General features: G+C 40.7%; 1 long non-coding RNA gene across 1 annotated transcript in view; it reads right to left on the bottom strand.

Moving 5' to 3' along the window:
- Nucleotides 1–22449, bottom strand: part of LOC127045541 (uncharacterized) — a 146919-nt gene extending 124470 nt beyond the window's left edge. The window contains exons 1-3 of the long non-coding RNA XR_007772761.1: nucleotides 22329–22449; nucleotides 12521–12812; nucleotides 6967–7025 (exon numbers count right to left, since the gene is read on the bottom strand). This is a non-coding gene — a long non-coding RNA (uncharacterized LOC127045541). The remainder of the gene's footprint in view (nucleotides 1–6966; nucleotides 7026–12520; nucleotides 12813–22328) is intronic.
- Nucleotides 22450–22676: the final 227 nt, after the last annotated feature.

Here is a 22676-nt window from a genome sequence, read left to right as displayed (position 1 = left end):
TTATTTGTTTTCTTGGTTTGAGCCCTTACGACTTTTCTCTGCAACCATGAATGACAGAATCTTTCATTTATTTATTTTTTAAATGAAAGCTGAGATTCTCATGTAATCAATTGACCCTAGAAGCTGGAGCTTTGAGAAAAAACTCCAAGTATCATGAGATTCACAATATAAGAGTGAGTTAGCAACACTGCTATTGTAACCCTGAGGCTGCAGCAGTGGCTACTAAATAACTTATTTTGTGCTTCCTAACTGAGGGAAGAGGATTATATCCCTCTAGAGTTCATGCAGAGATCCCTTGTGCGAAGCCTGTTTACTCAAGCTTTTTTAAGGGGCCACACTTTGGCCCGTCGTTAGCCGTATTATCATGACTGTAACAGAATGTCCAACCTCTTTCTTTGTTGAGCATGGTGTGATGTACCTTCCCAGTAGAAAAGCTCACTGAAATCTGCAGGGACAGCCTTTAACTAAAGTTTCAGATCTATCCTTTTCTCAGAATTTCAGGGGATGCAGAATATGATTCCAGGCCCAGATGTTGTACATGGATCCTTTTCTTGTAACAGATCAAAGCAAAACTCTAGAGACAACTATTTTGGCTTCATAATATACCACTTAGGAAGTGAATTAAGATAAACTGAATTAAGGCCACTTTAATTCTGAATGAGGGTATTCACATAGGAGTTTAACTAATCCACTTCAAATACATGCAGTTAGTTAATTCAAATTAGATTAATTTTCCTGGATGTCCCCATGCTGAATAAACCCTAATACAATGGCTCTATTGCTGCTTCGAGTTTATATTGAAATGACAAATGAATGACAGGAATCAGATTTTGGGCTAGAGACCTGTCACTTGGTGTTTCATTGCTGCATTCTAAGAATTCTTGTGGTTAATGCTGACTGGCATATCCCTCAACTGGTCAGTTTGACAGAGAGCTCTAGATCGCAGGAAGGTCAGAATACTTTATTTAACATGTGGCACTTCTGTTTCAACCTTCTTTTGTCCCCAGTAAATAGTGGTTGAAGTACATTACTATATGAGTTTATTTACCAGCAAAAAATCTAGATGATAATTCATCATGTTCTTAAAATGATTACTTTGATTATAACAAGGCTCTGCAATCTGGCTATACCATTTCCTAAGAAGGCAGCTGGGTAAAAGATAGAGGAGAATACTCTAGCTTGAACCAAGTATTACCCTGGACCAAGGGGCAGGGTAGCATTTAGGAGGCCAAAGACCACTTTTGTCTCCTATCCTCTCCAGGTTTTATGCTGAGGACAGCTGGGCTGGAAGAGAAAACTTGGAATCATATTGAGACTGTTTTTCTCCCACTGGTTTCATTGGGAGCCAGGTCAGGCACTTTATAGCTGATTCAAAAGAGGGTAAGGAAAGCCAGTTCTACCTCCTTAAATAGCTTCCATTACTGATCTTTGAGGATTTTAAGATGGGACACAAAGCAATGTACTTTATCTCTACAATCCACTATTTTGTCAGTTCCTTTACATTTTTGGAGGCACTGGGAAGTGAGTGAGTAAGACATAGAAGAAACAACATTTGAGAGACTTTAAGGACTGAACTGTAGAATTTGAGGTTGGGTTGATAAAGTGTAGGACTGATGGAGTTTCAGTAACTATCTAGTCAGCCATGCACATGGCTTTTGGGTTATATAGCTCTTGAGTGACTTAGGAACCTAAGTCCCATTTACAAAGTGACTCAGGGCTGTATTTTTGAAAGTATTTAGGTACCTAAAGATGCAGATAGGTATTTAGTGGGATTTTCAAAAGTTCCTAACTAGGTTAGATGCCAAGCTCCCATTGAAATCAGTGGGGTCAGAATTTCACACAACAGAATGATGTAGAACCAGAATGAGTGAGTACAGAATCAGACGCTTGCATTTTAAGCCCAACCAGTAAAAAGTCAGAGAGCTAGATGTGTGCCCAAATATGTGATTTCAAGTGTGTTATGAGCAAAAACCAGAGAAGAACTACAACGGTGAGGAAAGGACATGCTATCTCCATCCAACACATCTGACTTTAAACACAGATAACCTCAGGGGAGAAGATTTGCACAATAGGATACAAAACCTGAAGTGGCAACATAACATTCTGAATTCTGAAATGAGTTAAGAGAGCTATGCCTTGCTTGACATTTGCCCAGGGAATGAGCTAATTCACAAACAGGAAGTTGCTGATGAGACACAACCTCAAGATTGGCTTATTCGTGGGATATATCCTAAAGTAAAAATTAAATTGAGCAAAGGAAAATGTAGGTAGACTATCTATCTGGAAACATTTCCTAACAGTGAAGTCTGTTAGACTGAGGAATGATTTCTCCAGGGAGGAAGAGGTCACTTCATCTCACTTGAGACACTTCAAAATGGACTGATGAAAACTCCGGAAAATACCCATCCCACCTCCCACCCCGAAAAACAAACAAACCTGCACTGGCAGGGGAATAGTCAAAATGATCTAAAAGATCTTTTTTATCTCCAATTACTATGACCTCAGCTAGGCTTGCCCGAAACATTTTAGAGAGAGTGAGTGTTAACACTTGCATGAGGACATGGGTAATGGAGAACTGAATGAGCAATTGTTCAAGCAAGAGACCATTGTAACTGGCCAGGAATGAATATTGTACACTAAGCCAGAACTAGCTAGGTTAGACAATTTCCTCGCACCCCCAACTTTTCAAAGGCCAGCTTCTTCAACCTCAGAGTTTTATCCAGGCAACTGAATTCAGCCAGAGTTTCAGTAATATTTAACCAAGAATCTCACAAAAGTCACAAACTTCAAATTTCTTTAAACTCAGATAGTTTAGTTTAACAATATTTAAAAGTAAAGTGTAGGAATACTGCTATCTAAAAGCAGCTGAGTCTGAAAGTTAATTTGTTAAAGCAATCACTGTGTGTTTCAAATAATATTCTTCTTTTCCTGAATATATGAGTCATTAATAACAGTGATTATACAAACTAGAGGTGGCTGAAATTTTCTTATCAATATGTTTTTCAGTAAAAAGTGGTTTTTCATACTAAATTAAAATTTTTACATAAAATATTCAGTTTCATCAGCATTTTCCAGTTTCTTCATTTAAAAACAGAAACCAACAATTTTTCAGAAACAAATAGTTCAGTTTTTGGTTGTTTTTTTCTTTAAAACATTTCAGCTTTTGGTTTTAAAAAATGGAAAACTTTTATTAAACACCACAGATGTACACTAAAACTAATTTTCACTAAACATCCCAGTTTTTTGTTCTCAGTTTTTCTTACAAAAAATGAAAAAAATTACAGGAAATTTTAAGAAAAGCAAATAAACATTTCCTGTGAAAAGTGAGTGACATTTTTGACCAGTTCTACTAAGAACCTACTTTTAAGTAACAAGCACTTTGCTTAAAAGATAAATCTGTATATAACATATCAGGGCAAACATTATTTGTTAGTAAAATGATGATGTGCTCAAGCACTGTAGTGGATGGTCATGCCTCTGAAGAACTCACTATCTGAGCAACAAAAAGCAACAATCCATATTGTTAAATCAAATGCTAAACAAAAGCCAGTACATAAACACATAGCAGCATTGGTCTTCAGGCACAATGGTCATTGGCCGTCACTCCCCAAAGGTGTCCCAGGAATAAAATGACTGTGATGTTGGAAATTAAGACTGAGGTGCACTGACAAAAATGTGGCTGGCAATCTCAGACTGTGGCCACTGGCATCAGTTTCTCTGTTTCATTAACACTGGCAATACCTCAAATATCTAAAGAAATATAAGTTCAGTTTCATTGAAATGATGAAGCTAGAAAACTTCCTACTGATAACAACTGTGACATGGGCAGTTTTTTAGTCACTTGTAATGTTTCATGTTGCATTAAAAACTCTGGTGGGGAAAGGCTGACATTTCGAAAGAATCAGGATGTGAACTTCTACACACTTCTGGAGTTTATATTTTTTCATTTTGTTTTTGTCTTTAGATTAGCCTTAACAACCAGAGCTATTTTTGAAACTGAAATATGCATGAAAAAACACTTGGGTATTAAGCCAGAATTTCCTATGGAACTTTTCCCTAGCTGACTCCTTGAATTCTAGAAAACACAGTGGAATTTTGTATTACACAAAGTCCAACATTAATAGTACCATCGTTATGACCGTTGATTTTAAACACTAAATATTACCTCTGATAAGGGGACAAAATACAAAAGTGTTCCGATTGTCTCAGCTTTTCAAAGCTACACTCAAATATGATGTGTTTACATGTTAATATAGATATTGATAATTGTACATAGAAGTATAACGTGTTAACAGATATATCATACTGAAAGTGCAACCTTACATATACAAATATTGCAGGTATGAATGAAATACACTATGAGCTACAAACAAAGACACAGCTGCACATGTAGGTTAATCTTAAACATATTGGGTCAAATCTTTGTCACCCATCTCATGCCAAGTCTGACTAAGGGTGCATGTACACTGCACACTCCTTACAGCAGCATGTAGAGCATATACACTGCATGTCCCCGCAGAACAGGTATATTATACAGCAGTATAGATGGTGAAGCACTGCTTAGGCAAATAAAGACACTCTTGAACCCTGAGGGTATGTACCCTGCCTAGCTATCTACATGCCCAAATAGTGTCTCCCTCATCTACACTATTATTTTTAGCAGTGTGGTGTCCTGCTACCTCCCTCTGCCAGAACTTTTCACTGACGTGTGTACCCTATACGCCACTGCCAGTGGCGTGTAATGTAGACATACCTTAAATGAACTTTGTATAGGTGACCTATATGGTGGGGTGGAATCCTCTCACAAGCCACAGGGCACCTCAGCAGCTACTCCAGTCCTTTTCTGGGCGGTGGTTATATGTACTATGTTCTTCCGACTCTGGGCCGGCATACATGGCAGACTCCACTGCCTTTCATCCTCACAAATTGCCATGGAAAAGACAACAGACCACTCATAGCCCCTCTCCAAACCCCACTAGAATCAAGATAAATCTGACAAGTTTCAGGCCTTGCAGTCACAATTTATGTCTCTTTGGGGGCTGAGCCGTGACAAGGAGGGGAAGTGGTGTACTGCATTTTGCCTTGGGAAGCACCAGCTGGAGAGCACAGTGACAGCCTCCCCTAGAAAAGATGTGGCCATCCTTAAATGCAAAGGGGTAAGAATGCAATGTGCTATCACCCCATCTTGATATGCTATTTGGCTAGGATCACTAGCATACTTGGCAGTGTTAGCCAGCCTGTCTTCATCCATTCGTCCAGATCTGCAGCCAAATGATGGGTGTTCCCTGTGTGGGTACAGCAGAGGAAGGAAAAACCTCCTGAGCCCCTTCTCCCCACAAAGAGCACTCTGCTAGCTACATGGCTATACTTTGGTCTGCAGTATATGTTAACTTTCTTCTGAAAGAATAATTTAAAGAAAGCCACTATAGACTATTTGTACCTGCTTCCCAGAGACCTCTCATATCTTTCACACATATTGAATGTGTATTTCATACATGATGTATCATATACCTAGAATACAATTTTGACAAAAATCACACAGAAAGCAATATTTGCACAATATGATCCCAGTTCAGTGAGATACTTAAGCATTCACCTAACTTTAACTTTCACCCACTGAAGTCAAGTTTAAGTATCTTGCTGAATCAGGGATGATAAGATTTGCAAGTCCCAGGTACACAAGCTAGCAGGAAGTACTGTATTAATTCAGTTCCCTTCCCTCTAAATGTGTCTGAGTGGGACGGGAAAGGTTGGAGGGACAATCAGAAAGAAATGTAGTTTTATTCACATTATTAAGAATTAGGACAAGGGACAAAATGTTTGATTTATATTGTGTGAAATTACTAAGAAATCAAGAACCCTCCACAAGCATGGACTGCAATGTGTGACTTTTGAGGGTCAATTCTGCCACATACGTTCTTGATAACTCATGCATGACTCCATAATGTAGCAGACAACTTTATGTTCTCCAATGAAGATTTTAAGTGCACGCTAGAATAAAAATATTTATATATAGGAACCCTGCCAATTTTACAAATGTCAAGTCAATTTCTACTGTTCAGGAATGCTAAGGGAATCTAATAGCTTTGGACCATATTCCCAATAAGAAAACTTATAGGGTTTTTATTTTTCCTCTCAAAACTGGAGTTTGTTTTGGATTTTTTTCCCCTTCCCCCAATACACAAGCTTGGCTTCTGCCCAAAATTCTGGGGAAACAAAGCCCAAAGTTTACATTTGGCAATAACTGCAGCTGGTGTTTTGAAAGCTGGGTTTGTGTGTTGCCTATTATGTACAGCTGTGCTCTTTTACACCTGTTTCATATTGTATATATCTGGAATTTTTCTGTATTCTTAATTATTTCAAAGACAGGAACACAAATGTCTCCGCTTTTCCTTAGATGGTTTGGAGGTCTGTGTGTGTATATATATGTGTGTGTGTGTATATATATATATTATATATCTCACTGAAACTTCCTAGAAACCAGAGCTGTTTTCTCTTGCCAGGCGCCAGAGAGAGCCTTCCTGATCAGCAGGCATTTTTCAATAGAGACTTGGAATTAATAAGGAAGAACAGAAGGCCATTCTCTAAGACAGGATGCCAAGAGGACAAGAACTGAATTGGCCGGCCAGCACCAGAGACGCCATGCAAATCAAGAATGAGGCATAGTCTCTGGGGAAATTATTGCTGAGCCTGGAGCATATGATAAACCTGCAACCAAAGCCTTCCTTAAGCAACTGCAAAAACAATGTGTCACATTCCAGAACAGCCCGAAACAAAGACAGCAAAAGCACTTGCAACTTAGTGCTTCTTTAGACATCTGTGCTTTCAAGAAAAATAAAAGCTTTCATAAGGTTCATCATTTCTGAACGTTTGCTGAAAACAAACCAAAAAGGGTTCAAAGGCAGCCAAAGTTAATTCATGTAAAAATTTAAGCTAATAATGGCAGAAAATATTTGCAGTACTCACTCAGCTTTGATTTCTAGCAGGCAAATGGCATCACTTCCCAGAACAGGTAACCCAGCAGTCTGAAAATAATGCAATGTAAACATGAAAATAACATAATGTAAGTATTAGGGAGACAAGATGGGTGAGATATCATCTTTTATTAGACCAATGAAAACTTAAAAGATAACACTTCACCCACCTTGTCTCACTAATAGCCTGGGACCAACATGTCTACAACAATACTGCAAACAATAATATAATTATGTACTCTAATGTAAATAACTATGTAAATATGCTAAAATAAACAGATGTTAAACGAATACAAGACATTACAAATAACTACATTTCTTAATCCAACAATTTCCATCTTCTAGGACTAGAAGAGACATAATGAATGCATCAAGATTCATTGTGTGCTCTCTTTGGTCACCAACTACAATGTGTTTCACAAATATAGAGCTCTTTCTTTTTTATTTGTGAACTAACCGTGAACAGGCTGTGGCGGATTCAGAGATTATAAAGCCAGAAGGGATCACTGTGATCGTATTTCTAGTCTAACCTCCAATATAAAATAGGCCACAGAACTTCCCTGAGTTAATTCCTATTTAAACTAGAGCAAATCTTTTAGAAAAAATCCAATCTTGATTTTAAAATTTGTCAATGATGAAACATCAATTAACTAATTTCTTCATTATGGGTAATTGTTCACTGAATAGTTTGTAAGCAAATGTTAATCTCAGAATTTGTCATGAAATGGTTGGAATGAGTATTTGCTATTCAGTGTTTGCTGTTTGTGCCATGTGATTGGTCAGTCACCGTCAAGCATAAAAACTCACTAGGATCACTACAGAAATGAAATTGCTGCTAGCTGTGGGATCCTGTACAAAGGACATTGTCTAATGATGTCACACAGCATAAGGTGTGAAATGCTAAGCAAAACCCACTGAGCCCACCTGGGGAGGGAGAAAGGTAAAATTAAAGATAGTAGCCTTAAAGTCACAAGCGACTCATTTTAGCCCTTCTGTTCGATACATCAGTTCAAGCACACCATGTCAACCCTTATCGTGCATTGACAAAGAGATTAGTGGAAATGTCAGTACAAACAGCAAAGATCTTGATTTTTAAAAAGGCTCTGGCATATTTAAAGGTCTCCACTTCACTTGACTAGAATATCTCAGTGCACCTTACTAGGCTTTATTAGCATCACCAGTTCAGAAACCGATGGGCAGAAGATTTAAAACTTTAATGCCAAGATCTAAAGTCGAAGACAATTAGCTCTTAAATTGTTATAAAATAATTATCTATCAGGAAACTAGAACAGAAGAAATACTACCAAAAGAATGCTGAACCGTTACCCCCATTCCAGAAAGTGGCTGGCAAACTGTACCATGTGCGTCAATATTGTATGTTATAGCCACTCTGGGAGTTAGTTCCACAAGACAACCAGATGACATGTAAACAAAGCCAAAGATGACACTGGCTCTCTGTTTCTTGAGGGTATCCAGAAATGCCACCAACAGTATTCCTGCATTGACACAAGACATGCACACACTCTTGCTCACAAATAAAATCAAATACAGACTCCAGTTGGTGGATCCACTCAGCAGGCAAACAGGCCACCAGAGAAGGAACAGTTGTGAGCAGGTTAAGAATAAAGCTGTGGGATCAATAATTCCTTGAGGTTCAGCAACTCTAGATACTAACAAATGTCCAATATACTGACATCCCTCCTTGACCTCTCTTCATGTGACTTTTATTATTTGGCTGTAATGTTTGTGGGTATTGTTTTTCCATTCGTATGTTTTATTTTGTTCTATTTTCTTATCAAAACAAGTTAGATGTAACAGTAGCCATTGGAGTCCATGTGAGAGGGTATCATGTTTTCTAACCCAGAACAGTCTCATGTGATTGGGGCAGAAAATAGAATGAAGATCAGTGTTCCTGTGTTTTCCTGATCCTTATGGCAGCTGGAACTGAAAGTTTTCAGCCGACTGCTTTGCTCAGTGGCAGACACTAAATGACTTGGTGGTCTTGCTCTTAATGGACAAGTGGTTGTATCACAAAAATGACCATGATTGGTTCTCTGTAAGGGCCTTAGTTTTTAATTTTTTACAAAATTCCCCTTCCCCCCAAAAAAAAATTGGGTTTGGAAAAGCCACTATTCAGTTTTTACTGATTTTCACCTGAGTTTTGGAAGTGCTGGAGCTCCCTAGACCTGGCCATTTGCTTCGTAAAGAGAGATAGCTGTTACTTGGACTCTGAGGAGGTCCCACCTTGCAGAGTCCTCATTGACTGGCACAGCACACCTGAACAGAGGAAGGGTCACTGCCAGTTGGTAGCTGCTACTCCACAGTAGGGAAGCGGGATAAGCAGGGATCCAGGGCCAGGCAGCCGAGACCCCCCAGCTGCTGCATGACAGGTCTGCAGGGAGCAGCAGGTACCAGGCATGGCCATGTCTGCATTTAGCATCAGCCTGGGCTTCCACAGCTGATACATTGTGGTGGTGCAGAGCAGTGGCATTGAGACCATCACTAATGAGTACAGCAACCACTGCCCCCATGAGTACCAGGCACCCTTCAGCCCTACTCCCACTGCCTACCCATGAGTAGCAGGCACCCCTCTCCCCATCCCCTGTGAGTACCGGGCTCCCAGCAGGAACTGCCTACTCTACCCCATGAGTATCAGGCACCCCCCACACTCAACAGCTCCCACACCACATGGTCTGCTGCACCCTGTGAGTACTGAGCCCTGTAATAGCCTCAGTGAGTAGCTGGGCCCTTCAGCCTGGCTTTGGGGAAGGACATGACACCTATCCAAAGAGGAACTCTAGGGAACAGAGCCCAATCCACTTCCTCTGATGGACAGAACCCCCGCCTGATCTTGGCTCTTCTGCCTTCGGGCCAGGAAGAGGTTGCTCTAATTCCCCCTGCAGCCCTGGGGAGAGGAGCTGAGGAACACACTGCATGGGGAAGGCAGCAGTTGTGTCCCAGTGGGATCTGCAGGGATGGCAGGATGATTTCCTGTTCATTCATCCTCCTGCTCTCCATAGCTCCCACCCTTCTGCTCTTCCTCTGCCCTACTTTCCCCAGTCTCTCCTGACTCCTAGCCCATGAGTCCCACTTCTGTGACAGGGTAGATGTTGCTTTTTTCCTGTCCTCCCATCCTCCAATATTAATGTGATATTTACCCAGAAAACTGTTACGTTCATTTTTGCACCAAATTTTTTTTTCCAAAAAGCACTGATGGATTCCTGGGAAATTATAAACAAAATAAAATGAAGGGCCTCAGTTCTCTGTCAGAAGTGTCAGCAGACACACCAAGGACCGAATGGGTTGTGAGACTGCACAGGGATGACCCCTTTCTGGAGCTAGACTGAGGTAGCAAGGAGAAATTTGCTCTGTCACTGCCCATGATGTTCCACCTCCTCTGGATAAAGAATGAGCTCCACTCTGGAGGACTGTCAGTTCATCTGGTGGTTTTTGAGTCCTAAATTTCCATTAAAAATAATTGTACTGAGAAAGTGTTTCCTCTGCAAACGGAGCAGTAATGCAGAGCTTCCTGTCAGTACCTATACCTACTGAAGCTAATATCATACATAGGACTGTGTCTTTTAAAGGAGAGGTAAACACACACTGAAAATCAAGAATAATGCAAGCAATGGCCTTCTGGGGATGAAACTTTCTCTAGAAATGATCTGAAGCAATAGTCAGAAAATACTGTATTCCTGCACCAGTGTCTCGTGAAGAAAGGCAAAATGTTGCCATTAACTTTGTTTTTGTTCCCTATTTTAAGCGCATACTTATGATTTGTTCCACTTATAGGCCACCTGCTGACAAAGCATCCTTCCTCTATTTAAACTGCCTGTCTATTTATCTCTGCAGGAATGCAGATCCACAGAAGTAAAAGAAAATTATAACATTTGTGTTGTTTACATCTGTAGAAAATGTTCCCTTCCCTCCCTCCTGAAACAAAACAAAACAAATTTGTTCTTTCTAACATGCTTCCTAAGAAAAATATCTATCCAATTATTAGCTAATAACACTGGGACAAGCCGGGAACTTAGGACATTTTATTTTTTCCATTGTTCAAGAACAAATGGTCCTCACAAATGCCTGAACTGTACTGAAACAACAAAGCAAGCCTGCTAGCAGTACATCTCCCTGTTCTTTACAATACTGAAACAGTCAGAAGAGATTAGAGATTTGATTTTTATTTCCTACAGATATTCAAAGCTCCAAATGACCCTCTCTCCCTCAGTTTCACATATGTTGGAGAAGAGCTTGAGCCCAAATTGAGGCTTGGATCTGAACTCAATTTCTCCAATGCTCGGAATGGTCCAGATCTGATGTTCCAGGTCAGACCCATCTCTGATTCTTAACATAGGAGTGAAAAACAAGAATTTAACATAAAAGGAGTGATAAAAGCCATGCAAACAAGAATTAACCTGCTATATCAGATATAGTTTGCTGCGCAGCACATATATTCATCTCCAGCCCTGACTCTCAGTTACCGCTCCACCACTACATTAAGAAACCTCCCACACAACTAGTTCTTATAGAACTCTTCTCCCCACACCCTCTACTGGACATGTGCCAATTGTTTCTAAAACCCCAGGGAAAAATTAGCTAACCCAGGAACTTAAATTACCACATGACAACTGACACTTGACAATGTTCAGCATAAAATGCTTCATTAAAAAGACAGAGAGAGAGAGAGACAGAGACACACTGGTGCAGCGGTTCTCAAACTGTGGCCTGTGGACCACTGGGGCTACACAGAGAGCTGGCTGGCTCATCCTGGTTCCAGCTGCTTCACTGTAAAAACTTGGAAGGCATGTAAATACTGCACACTTGTCACATTAAAAACAGCTACAGATACACACTTTCCTATTATTGCTTTTCCATGGAAGTAATTGCAGTAGTTGCTAGGGGAGATATGTGATGGTGAACAGAAAGAGAGATGGTCCAGTCCACTATGAATGGGAATGAAGGTGACCCGAGTAATCTCTCTATTAAGACATTTTTGGAGAAATTTAAGGTTTAGTGGTTTGATCACGTTGCTAGATCCACGGGGCAGATTATCAGCTTGTGTAAATTGTCACAGGTCCCTTGATTGAAGATAATGGAGCTACAACAATTTATACCAGCTGAGGATCAGCCCTCAAGGGTGTATAACTAATACTGCAAATTTTCAACATTTCACACTCCCCTCTCCAGCGCGCAAAATCAATAGCCATGAGACAAACAGCTGGCATGTAGAACTGAAAGTGCTTTAGTCCAAATTTTTTTTCCCAACTTGTTTGATTTTTATGCAGTGATATCAATGTTTGTAATCAGAAGATGACAGACAGTGATTGTATCTATGAGGTCTGGTTCTGCTGCTTAGATTTAATTAACTGATTATTAAACTTCCCATTTCTTTAGTGCAGATACTTAATTCTGTTACTAAAGTGATGTGCATTCAAACATGTTTTCCAAGGAAAGCAGAAAACATTTGTATTCATTCTGATTTTCCAGGAAGTAAACACAGACCCAGTGGTTTACAGTTAATTAGTTTGAAATAGCTAAGTGCTCACCACCAGAGCTGACCTGTAACATCTCTGTTTAAACTACCAGCCTTGTCTTTTCTTCCTTTCACAGTCATACATCACCGGGCTGCCTTATCCAAAGGACATTTCCCCTTACCCATTGTTTATTTGCCTGTAACAAAGAATATCCTGGTGGACACCTTGCAGGAGTGCATTCTGCAAACATCTGAGCCCCATGCCATTGCTGACTGCTGGTCAGTGCTGCAGGATACAAGGGTTTTGTTCTGTGTGGCTGGAGGCACTGAAATCTCTTGTGCTACAGACCCTCATGGTGAAAAACCTGCAGCAAAAAGTAAATAAATAGAAAATTAAATGGACAATAATTCTGTATAAGGGATTTAGTTTTAAGGGGAAGGATTAGCCTGCAGGAGAGCATACCAACAGTGAATTTTAGGGCTTTTTGTTTAAGTTTCTCATCAATAGCCTGGTCAGCAATGCATGTAGTTATACATTTCTTTGTATGCTTTGTAGGCCTGTAGATCATATCAGTCATCACCATATTGGCCCCATCAATGAATTCTGACATGTATTTATCTATCTTACTTATTTCTAAGATACCAATCACCTAAGGACTTGTCTACATGAGTTATTCTATGTATAGACACTTTTATTCCAGAATAAGACTGCCTGTTTCTGAACTAGCTTAATCGACTTGGGAAACCGAATAAACTAAAGGCACTCATTTTGGAATAAGACTGTTCACACGTGGAGTTAGTTGGGAATAGCTATTGTGCTTTAAATGGCACCAGAGGAGGAAGGAGAACAGGCTGCTCTATGGGGTGGAGATTGGCTCCTTGCCACCTTGGGCAGTAAGTGCTACACTCCCCCCCACCCTCAGGTCCCCTGTTTATTGAGGTGAAGATCCAGTATGCCGTATAGGCAACAGAAGGTGAGGCACAGACCCCAGAGGCCGAGAAAGAAACGGAGCCTACAGCAGCTGCCAAGGCTGGGATGCTGTGACACAGAGGCCTTTTGTGGTTCACTACTCTGTGTCAGCAACTCTTCTCAGGCCTGACATATTCACTACACCCAATACATTGTTTCCATGATATATACCCCAAAGGCGGCGTGTAATATATCTCTGGAAAACTAATAACCCACTGATCATTAATATTCTTGCACACACAAAGAGCTATGGTATGTGCTAGAATTATGTTCTTAAAATGTGTTTACAAGCAATGTATAAGCCCAGTCTCTCCTAAACAAAGGAATATGTATTTGCTTGTCATCAGGCGGAGACAATGAATAGAACATTTACATAAAAGGTACACAAAGTCATCAACCTAGTGCCTGGGGGAAATAGCCTCTTGCAGGGATCTGAACCTCAAATGATAATTAACTGACTCAACCAATTGTATACAATATTACTGTATTATGAACATGTACAAATAAAAGTAAGGGTTTTAGGAATGCTAATCACGCACTGGTGATGAATATCATTGTAAAATGGATGTATTAACACTATATGAGAAATTACGAATACCCACTGATATTATGCTTTAAAATAATGTGACCCGACAAAGGGGGGAACAGGTTCTCTCCCAGATAGGAGGGAAAGGCAGGTATGTCACCAGTGAAATTAAGCAAGGTGTGACCACAAACAATGGAAGCCCTATTTACATCTGAATCAGCAGGGGGGTGGGACATCAACAATGAGGGAAGAACAGCACCATGTCATCCTGAGTCTTGGGACAAAACAGTGAGTTTGGGAAGATGGAAGGAGAGGAAGAAGCCATCTTGGCATCCATCACTGGGCAGACACAAGGGACAAAAAGTTGGGTCCTTCAACCAAGGGGATACAACTCTCTGAACTGAATATAAGTGAAAAACCTGTTTAGGAAAAGATCTTTCTCCTAGGAAGACCAGGGAAACCAGCACCTTGTACTTCTGCATAAGGTTCTGACTGAGAGAAAGTCAGCCATGCCTGGAAAGACAAGGATTGGTAAGAAATCCACCTGGAGCCAAGGCTGTAGCTTCTTGAGTTGAGTCTTAGCCACTTTAAAGCATATTTTACTTTTTTTGCTTGTAACCATTTGATCTTTTCCCTTGTACCTGAACTCACTTAAAACCTGTCTTATTCCTTAAATAAACTTGTTTTACATTTAATCTAAACTAACCCAATGCTCTGTTTGACTTGAAGTGATTATTACTCCAGTTAATGCAACAAGCTGCTATGCTTTTGTCTCTCTACAGGAGCAATGGACTTTATTATTCCTCTGAACGTTCCCGGAGAGGACTGGACATTTCAGGGCAGCACTGAGAACTGGGGGCTTGCGTGGGATCACTTGGCTAGTAGTAACCAAGTCTGGTAGAGCCCAACGTGTGGCTGTAACAAGCAAGCTGCTGGAATCAGGGCTGCTCAACAGACACACATTCAGGGCATACTGGTATGTTGGCTGGGACTGTCCAAACAGGAAGCTACAGCATTTTAAGGCCTCAGGTCAGGGTCACAGAAAAAGAAATGACACAAGCTTTCACTGGTCTGGATTGAACTCCAATGTGTGGGAAAGGCTCATGGCCAACACCACACTCAAGAGGAGGAGACATGGGGTGCTCTGGTCGAGGACTCCCTTCTGAGGGGGACAGAGACATCCTTCTGCCAGCCTAACCTGATGTCCTGGGAAGTGTGCTGCCTGCCTGGAGCCCACATTCAGGATGTTACAGAAAGATGGCCAAGGCTCATCCATCCTTCTGACCACTATCCCATGCTGCCCATCCATGTGGGCACTAATGATACATCCAGGTATGACCCTGAGTAGATTAGCAGTGACTACAGGGCTCTCAGAGTTGAAAATGAAGGGCTTGAGGTTGTGTTCTTGGCCATCCTCCCAGTTGAGAGCAAGGGCCCAGGCAGGGAGACATACATTCTGGAGATGAAGACATGGCTGTACAAATAAGGCCAATAGGAGGGCTTCAGTTTCCTTGTCCATGGGATGCTGTTTTGGGAAGGAGGACTGCTGGGAAGAGATTGGATTCACTTCACCAAGAAGGGGAAGAGCATTTTGGCACACTGACTTGTCAACCTACCGAGGAGGGCTATAAACTAGATTCAAAATGGGCAGGCAACAAAAGCTAACAGATAAGCATAAAAAGGTGACCTTAACTGCAGGCTAGATGTTGGGGGGGGGCATGGAAAATTACACCAGGGTCATAGGAGCAACAAGAGGGAAATCAGTGAGTGAATCTGCTCAATATCTTAGATGTCTATACCCAAAAGCAAGAGTATGGAGAATAAACAGGAAGAACGGGAAGATTAGTCCATAAACTAAATTATTACTTAATTGGCATCACAGAGGTTGGACAAAGTTCATGACTGGAATATTCATATAGAGAGGTATAGCTTGTTTAAAAAAATGAGGAAGGGAAAAAGGAAGGTGGTACAGCATTATACATCAAGACTATATACACTTGTTTTGAACTCTAGAAGGAGGTGAGAGGCAGACCAGTTGAAAAATCTATGGGTAAACATAAAAATGGAAAAAATCTGGGTGATGTCATGGTATGATGAACGACCAAATCAAGAAGAGAAGGTGGATGAAGAATTTTTAGAACACAACAGAAATATCCAAAACACAAGATCTGGATGTAACTACTGAGACATCTGTTGGAAAAGTAGTAAGGCAAAACACAAAAATTCCGATAAGTTCTTGGATTGTAATGGGGACAACTTTTTGTTTCAGAAGACAGAGGAAGGAACCAGGGGTACAGCCATTTTAGATAGCCGGGTTTTTTTCTGATCAAGAGGGAGGAATTGGCAGAGAATCTAAAGCAGGAGTTGGCAAACTCTGGCACGAGGCTCGCCAGGGTAAGGATGCTGGAGGGGTGGGACAGTTTGTTTACCTGCCGTGTCCACAGGTTCAGCTGATCGTGGCTCCCATTGGCCGCAGATCGCCGCTCCAGGCCAATGAGGGCTGCGGAAAGGGCAGCCAGCACATTCCTCGGCCCACACCACTTCCTGCAGCCCCCATTGGCCTGGAGTGGCGAACTGTGGCCAGTGGGAGCCGCAGTTGGCCAAACCTGTGGATATGGCAGGTAAACAAACTGGCCTAGCCCGCCAGGGGGTTTACCCTGGTGAGTCGCATGCTACAGGTTGCCGACTCCTGATCTAAAGGTAGAAAGCAATTTAGGTAAAAGTGATCATCAAATGATAGATATCATGATTCTAAGGAAAGAAAGGAGTGAGGATAACACTATAGACATCAAAAAAACAGATTTTAACAGACTCAGAGAACTTGTAGATAAGGTCCTCCCTAGGAACAAAATAAATATAAAGGGATAAAAGAGTTTGAGAGAGCTGGCAGTTTCTTAAGGAAACAATATTGAAAGCATGACTGCAAACTATCTTGATGCAAAGGAAAGATAGGAAGAATAATAAGGGGCCAGTATGGATCTATCAGGAATTCTTTAATGCCCTGAAAATCCCAATGGAATCCTACAAGAAATAGAAACATGGATGAACTGCTAATAAGAAATGCAAAAGAAGCATGTAGGGACAAAATTAGAAAGGCTAAGGCACAAAATGATTTACACCTAGCAAGGGATATAAAAGGCAGTAACAGGAAGATCTTAATACACTTTAGGGGCAAGAGAAAGACAAAGGAAATTGTAGGTCCTGTACTTAGCAGCAGAGGAGCGTTAATAACCAATTATATTAACCAGACTGAGGTGTTTAATGCCTATTTTGCTTCAGTCTTCACTGAAAAGGTTAATGGTGACCAGGTATACAACAGAATTAATATTAAGATGTAAGTTAGATTTATTCAAGTCATCAGAGCCTGATGAAATTCATCCTAGGGTACTTAAGGAACTATCTGAAGCAGTGTCCAAACTGTAGGCAATTGTCTTCAAGAACTCATGAAGGATTGCAGTCAGGAAAGATTCCAGGTCAAAGTTTCATTGAATAACAAAGCAGCAACTTGTGCATGTTCAGAATAACAGAGCTCCTCCTGAGATTAAAAATATGATTTAGAATTCTAAATCTACTGGCAAACTGAGAATGCAACCCTGGTTTCCTGCTCGTTACTATAAAAGTAATCAAACCCTGAGAAAAAGCAATAGTCTAAACAGAAATGAAAAGCAGACTGCTAAAGGCAAGATGCAGTTCAGGAATTAAATTTTACAGTATACGTTACTTTCATTTGCTATATATTAATATTTTGAAGACTTGGAATATCAATGATGGCTTCAAATACAAGCTCTACAATTATTTGTACTGTTTAATTTGTTTTCCACATAATAGACAAAACTTTCTCAGAGCATGCAACATTTTAAGTAAAATCAGGTATTGAATTTACATTCTTGGAGAAAGAAGCTCTCTGTTTGCCCATAGAACAAGTATGGACCCAACTTCCTCACACTCCCTCTCAAATGTGTCACCAGCCTGACTATGGAGTGGCCATCTCTAGAGGGAGAGGAAAATTCAGTCTCTATGCCCATTCAATTCTGGGCTCCTCTCCAGAAAATGCTGGTTGTAGTGGTGAATATGATATGGAAAAAATCACCTGCAAGGAACAGAATCATCAATTTATTTCAGACATAGGCCATTGATAAGCCTTCAAATGGCATAAATGACAGTTTCCATTGACCTGGGTGGGATTAGAAAAAGGGATCTAGAGACTGCAGGCTCTATAGCTCATCGCCAATGCAGTGAACCAGAGAAGAAAACTTTAAACGTCCCTTACCTGAAACTATTCTCATCTGGTTCCATATTATTGGCAGTTAATGATACTCTGAAGTGGTGCTGCTGTCTAAACTTGCACTAAATCTCAGAATAAGAGATCAGACTAAATCAAGATACATCTTTTGCCCTGTCTCCACACTAGTTCCAACAAAGATTTCTTTCTGCAGGAAACCATATAAATATATAATATATTGTAATGTAGATATCCTGGGCAAAATCTCACCAGCCTTCCCCGCTCGAGTATTTCATTTTTGCTTCCCAAGATATTTAAATATTCTATATTTAAAGGAAAACATAGATGGGAGGGGAGCTTTTATCATTTTATCCTTTCAATAATTTATGTTTTTCCCCACAAGATCCGCATTCTATGTACTGATGGTACATGCTTGGCATAAGAAAGTCAATCCACTGCCTATCCCTAGAGAGAGTCAAAGAGCCTTTCCCACAAATGAGCAATCCTTCCCTTCCTTCCACCCACTGGATTCTTTCCCAGCATCCAAAGGTTAATTTTCTTACCCAGAACATGCAAACCCATAATAAAAGTCCGATTTTACTTTTCATTTTTCTTGTTTATACTTTTTATAACATTTCTAAAAAGCACCACTTTGGGGTACTGTAAATGTCTGTCTAATAGAAGATATAAGGGAAGAATACCTATGCACAGCCAGCATAAAGAACCCAGTCAACAACAAAATGCACAGAAGGCAAGAACATTTGCTTCACTTCATGTGTTCGAGATGTATTTGCAATGCAAATTTGCAACTGGCTTAAAGAGCAAAAATTTTAGATATCTTGGGGTATGGGGAGGGAGGTAAAGCAATAGCTGCAATGTGATGTCAGTCGGACTATAAATCAAACAAATATTATTTTAAAATGATGTATCTCACAGATACTAAACTATAGCTCAGCAGATTGGAAGCTTCAGCAGGAAGTAGCAGCAATACAAGAGAAAAGTATCATCTCCGAAAGTAGAGGCATGTTTCCATATAAATGGCAAGTGTGCTGGATATAGGTACTTTTCAAACAAAGAGCATAAATAAATGCAGCCTAAGAGCTTATTTTAACATCTTTTAAAAATTGTTACGAAAAAGAACTTGCATTTTATTTGTTGCAGATGATCTATGATTTCACATCCATTTCACCCTGATAATAATATCCTTTTTGGGCATTAATATGAGGCTATGAAAACCTAGGGCTAAATTGATAAAATAGATCAAACTTATTTATGATCTAGTTATTTTGAAACTGTGTAAATCTTATTTTCAATTTTTTTTAATTTTCATATTCACTGTGAACAAGAATTGAAAAGAATATTTATCATTAGATTTAGGGCTCATTACTGAATTGCAGCTACTGTACAGTAAGTTATTGTTAGAGATGGGCTCAAACCTAACACCTGGATTAGAACAATGGTATGATTTGGGCCCACATGTCCAGTGATTGTGATTTTTGTACAACCATGAACACGCATGATAGGAAATTTCACAAAATACTCAGTGCAATGTGAAGGAACGTGTGAGATTAGAACCAAGTCTTTCAAGCCCATTCTATGCAAGGATATTTTCAAAGCTGTCTGGTAGTCAACTTTAAGACTGTCCTAAACTGTGTGCACTGTAACATTTTTGGGAGAAGGTGGGTCTAGTAACATCTTTTATTAGATCAACTTCTGTTGGTGAGAGAGACAAGCTTTTGAATTTATACAGAACTCTTCTGCAGATCTGGGAAAACATACTCATCTCAAATGGTCCCTTGAAATATATGTTAATTACTTATGCTAACAGTCTGTTCTACCCTGTATTTAGCTGTGACACTATGGATACTTTTCCCAGACATGAAGAAAAGCTTTGCGCGAGCTCAAAAGCTTGTTTCTCACCAATGGAAGTTGGTCCAAAAAAAGATATGACATCACCCACATTCTCTCTCTAATATCCTGGGACCAACATGGTTACAACACTGCCTACAACATTCTTGAGACATGAGAGTTTCTAGGCCATCATTTGCATGTGACAGTACAAATTGAGAAATCCAACTGTGTCCCAATTAAATGACATGTATGCAAGATTCAGGCTGGAAAGGAAATTTTCAGCTCCTATTCTATAATTGTCAGGAAAAGATCAATTGATTTAACCTGGTCATGACCCAGCTATTATTTAAAGGAAGTAATTGGTCAGATAGTGTTACAACCACAAATACTTTCACAGAGGTGCAGTGCCATCTGCTTCTGCTCACCCTCTCTGGTATGCGGCTATTAGATGAACAATTTAAATCCTTAGTTCCCGAGTTTAGGATTTTTTTTGTAATAAGTAACAATAGCTGGTTGGGATTTTATAATCCACAAAGGATAGCATCAAAAGCCTTGGATAAAATAGTAGTGAAAAAGAAGGGTAAAAAGGCTTGCAGGGGATTGTACTTTCATGATGAACAATTAGATTCAGGATTTTTTTTTAAATAATCGATTAATCAATCCATGGTGGTGGTTGCATTTTTAATATTCCAAATATTCATTTTTCAGAGACAACAAGATATGATTAATGTCTTAATAAGTTTTAACTAACTCAGTGGACTTCCCAGCTTGAAATTACCAACTAGATAAGCCCACCCAATCTTGGGGCCAAAACTGCATATTTGTTGCAGAGCTGTTGGGGGCTGGGTTCATGAATGTAGAGGCTGCTTTTGAATATTTGGCCCTGTAATGGTCCCTCGCTCTCCTGCTTGGAGAGAGGACGCTCCGGCTGGTCATCTCTGCCAAGGACTAGAGTCTGCAGAACAGCCAAGAGCCCACAATAGGGCTGGGCGATCAATAGTCGCTGTCAGGCTTTAGCCTGGGTTTGGGTGGCTCAAGATGTCAGCCCTTAAACACAGTCTATCAGAGCAGGCTGTAGCTTGGGAGGGGCTCAGGTGGCCCGCAAACAACACAGTTTATCCAAGCTGGCTTTGGTCTGGGCAGAGCTCAGATGGCCAGTGAGCAGAACAGTCTTTCAGGGCTGGCTTTGGCCTGGGCGGAGCTCAGGCAGCCAGCAAACAAACAGTCTCTCATGGCTACTGGTAAGAGAAGCGCCTCTTCAGAGCTAAAGCCTCCTTGCACAGTGTAGGGGGATCAGCCACCCCAGAGTGGGTTGGCAGGGGGATGCGGACCCACCCTACTCTACCGCATCCCAGCCCAGGGCCCTGGCAGGGGCAGGATTGGCTGCCTTTGCATTGGCAGGGATCCGGCCACAACACGCTGACTGAGCTACTCCTGGTTCTGCAGCTGGCTGCTCCAGGGCTGACCCTGGGCCACTTCCTGCCTCCCCGGGGTTTGGTACCTGTGGCCTACTCCGGCTCCTCGGGATATACGGCAGCAGGTACTCTGGGCCAGCCCTTGTCAGCATCTGGGAATTGGGAACAGCCAGGCACAGTTTCCTCTCAGGGACGTGGGAGAACAGGTAGATTGTCCTTCTCCTTCGCAGGCTCTCCCCCAACTGTGCTGCAGGGCCGGCCTCTTATACTTCTGACCACACCCCGGGACTTCCGGCAAGGGGGGAAGGGCGATTTAGGCTCCGCCCTCCAAAGGGCGTGTAATGGTCCCTCGCTCTTCTGCTTGGAGGGAGGCCACTCAGGCTCACTACAGGTCCATAAAACAAGATGGTTATTAACTAACTTTTCTTCAGCACTTCCAAGGTACAGCATGACTGTTGGGCGAGGAGGAACTTGAGTTAAATGCGATGCAGTTGGTCAGAATTTTTTATGAAGGCAATTTTGCTCTGAAATCCACAGTATTACAATAAGCTCCAGATTCAAAACTGAGTGCATGTGAGCCTGCACATTAAATTCACACACTCCTAAGTTAATTTTTTTACAACAGGAACAACTACTCATCCAAACTACATATACTTTGTCACTTAATAAATGTCTACTTTATTCTTGCCTTGTTTAATCACTGCAGTAATGTATCTTTCACTCTCAATTGATCTGAAGTACCTTTAAGATGTCCAATGCACTTATTGAGGCCTCACTCAACAAAAACTAGTACATCCAGCTCCTACATTACTGAATTACTAGAACATTTGCTTCTAAGTTCCATGCCAAAGGCCAGATTTTTCTGTTTTTTGCTCAAAATTTACAACAGGGACTCACCATAGACATTTGTTTCCGCAGAAAATCTTAACAATGTTTCCAGCTTGTATGCAACAGCTTTTTCTGTTCAAATAATTAGTCAGGTGACTTTGGCTAGCAGACGTGCTCACAAGTCAGAGAAGTTCAGTGTTGGGCCTGGCAAAACATTTTTTTTCTTATAACCATCCAAATCCTGAAAAAGACCGATTCATACACATAAAGCTATTGTAAAGCTGAATTTGAATTCTTTTCTTACCAGGCCAAAACAAGAAGAGGAGAAAGAGACTATTTTACTGATCCAAAAAAACAAGTGAAATTAAATTGGAAAGGGACTAATTCTGATCTTTTGTCATGTACATTTTTATCCTG

This window comes from Gopherus flavomarginatus, chromosome 2, assembly GCF_025201925.1.
Source record: "Gopherus flavomarginatus isolate rGopFla2 chromosome 2, rGopFla2.mat.asm, whole genome shotgun sequence".
NCBI lineage: Eukaryota > Metazoa > Chordata > Testudines > Testudinidae > Gopherus > Gopherus flavomarginatus.
Note: the sequence above shows the minus strand (reverse complement) of the source record. Positions and strands in the feature narration are given on the sequence as shown.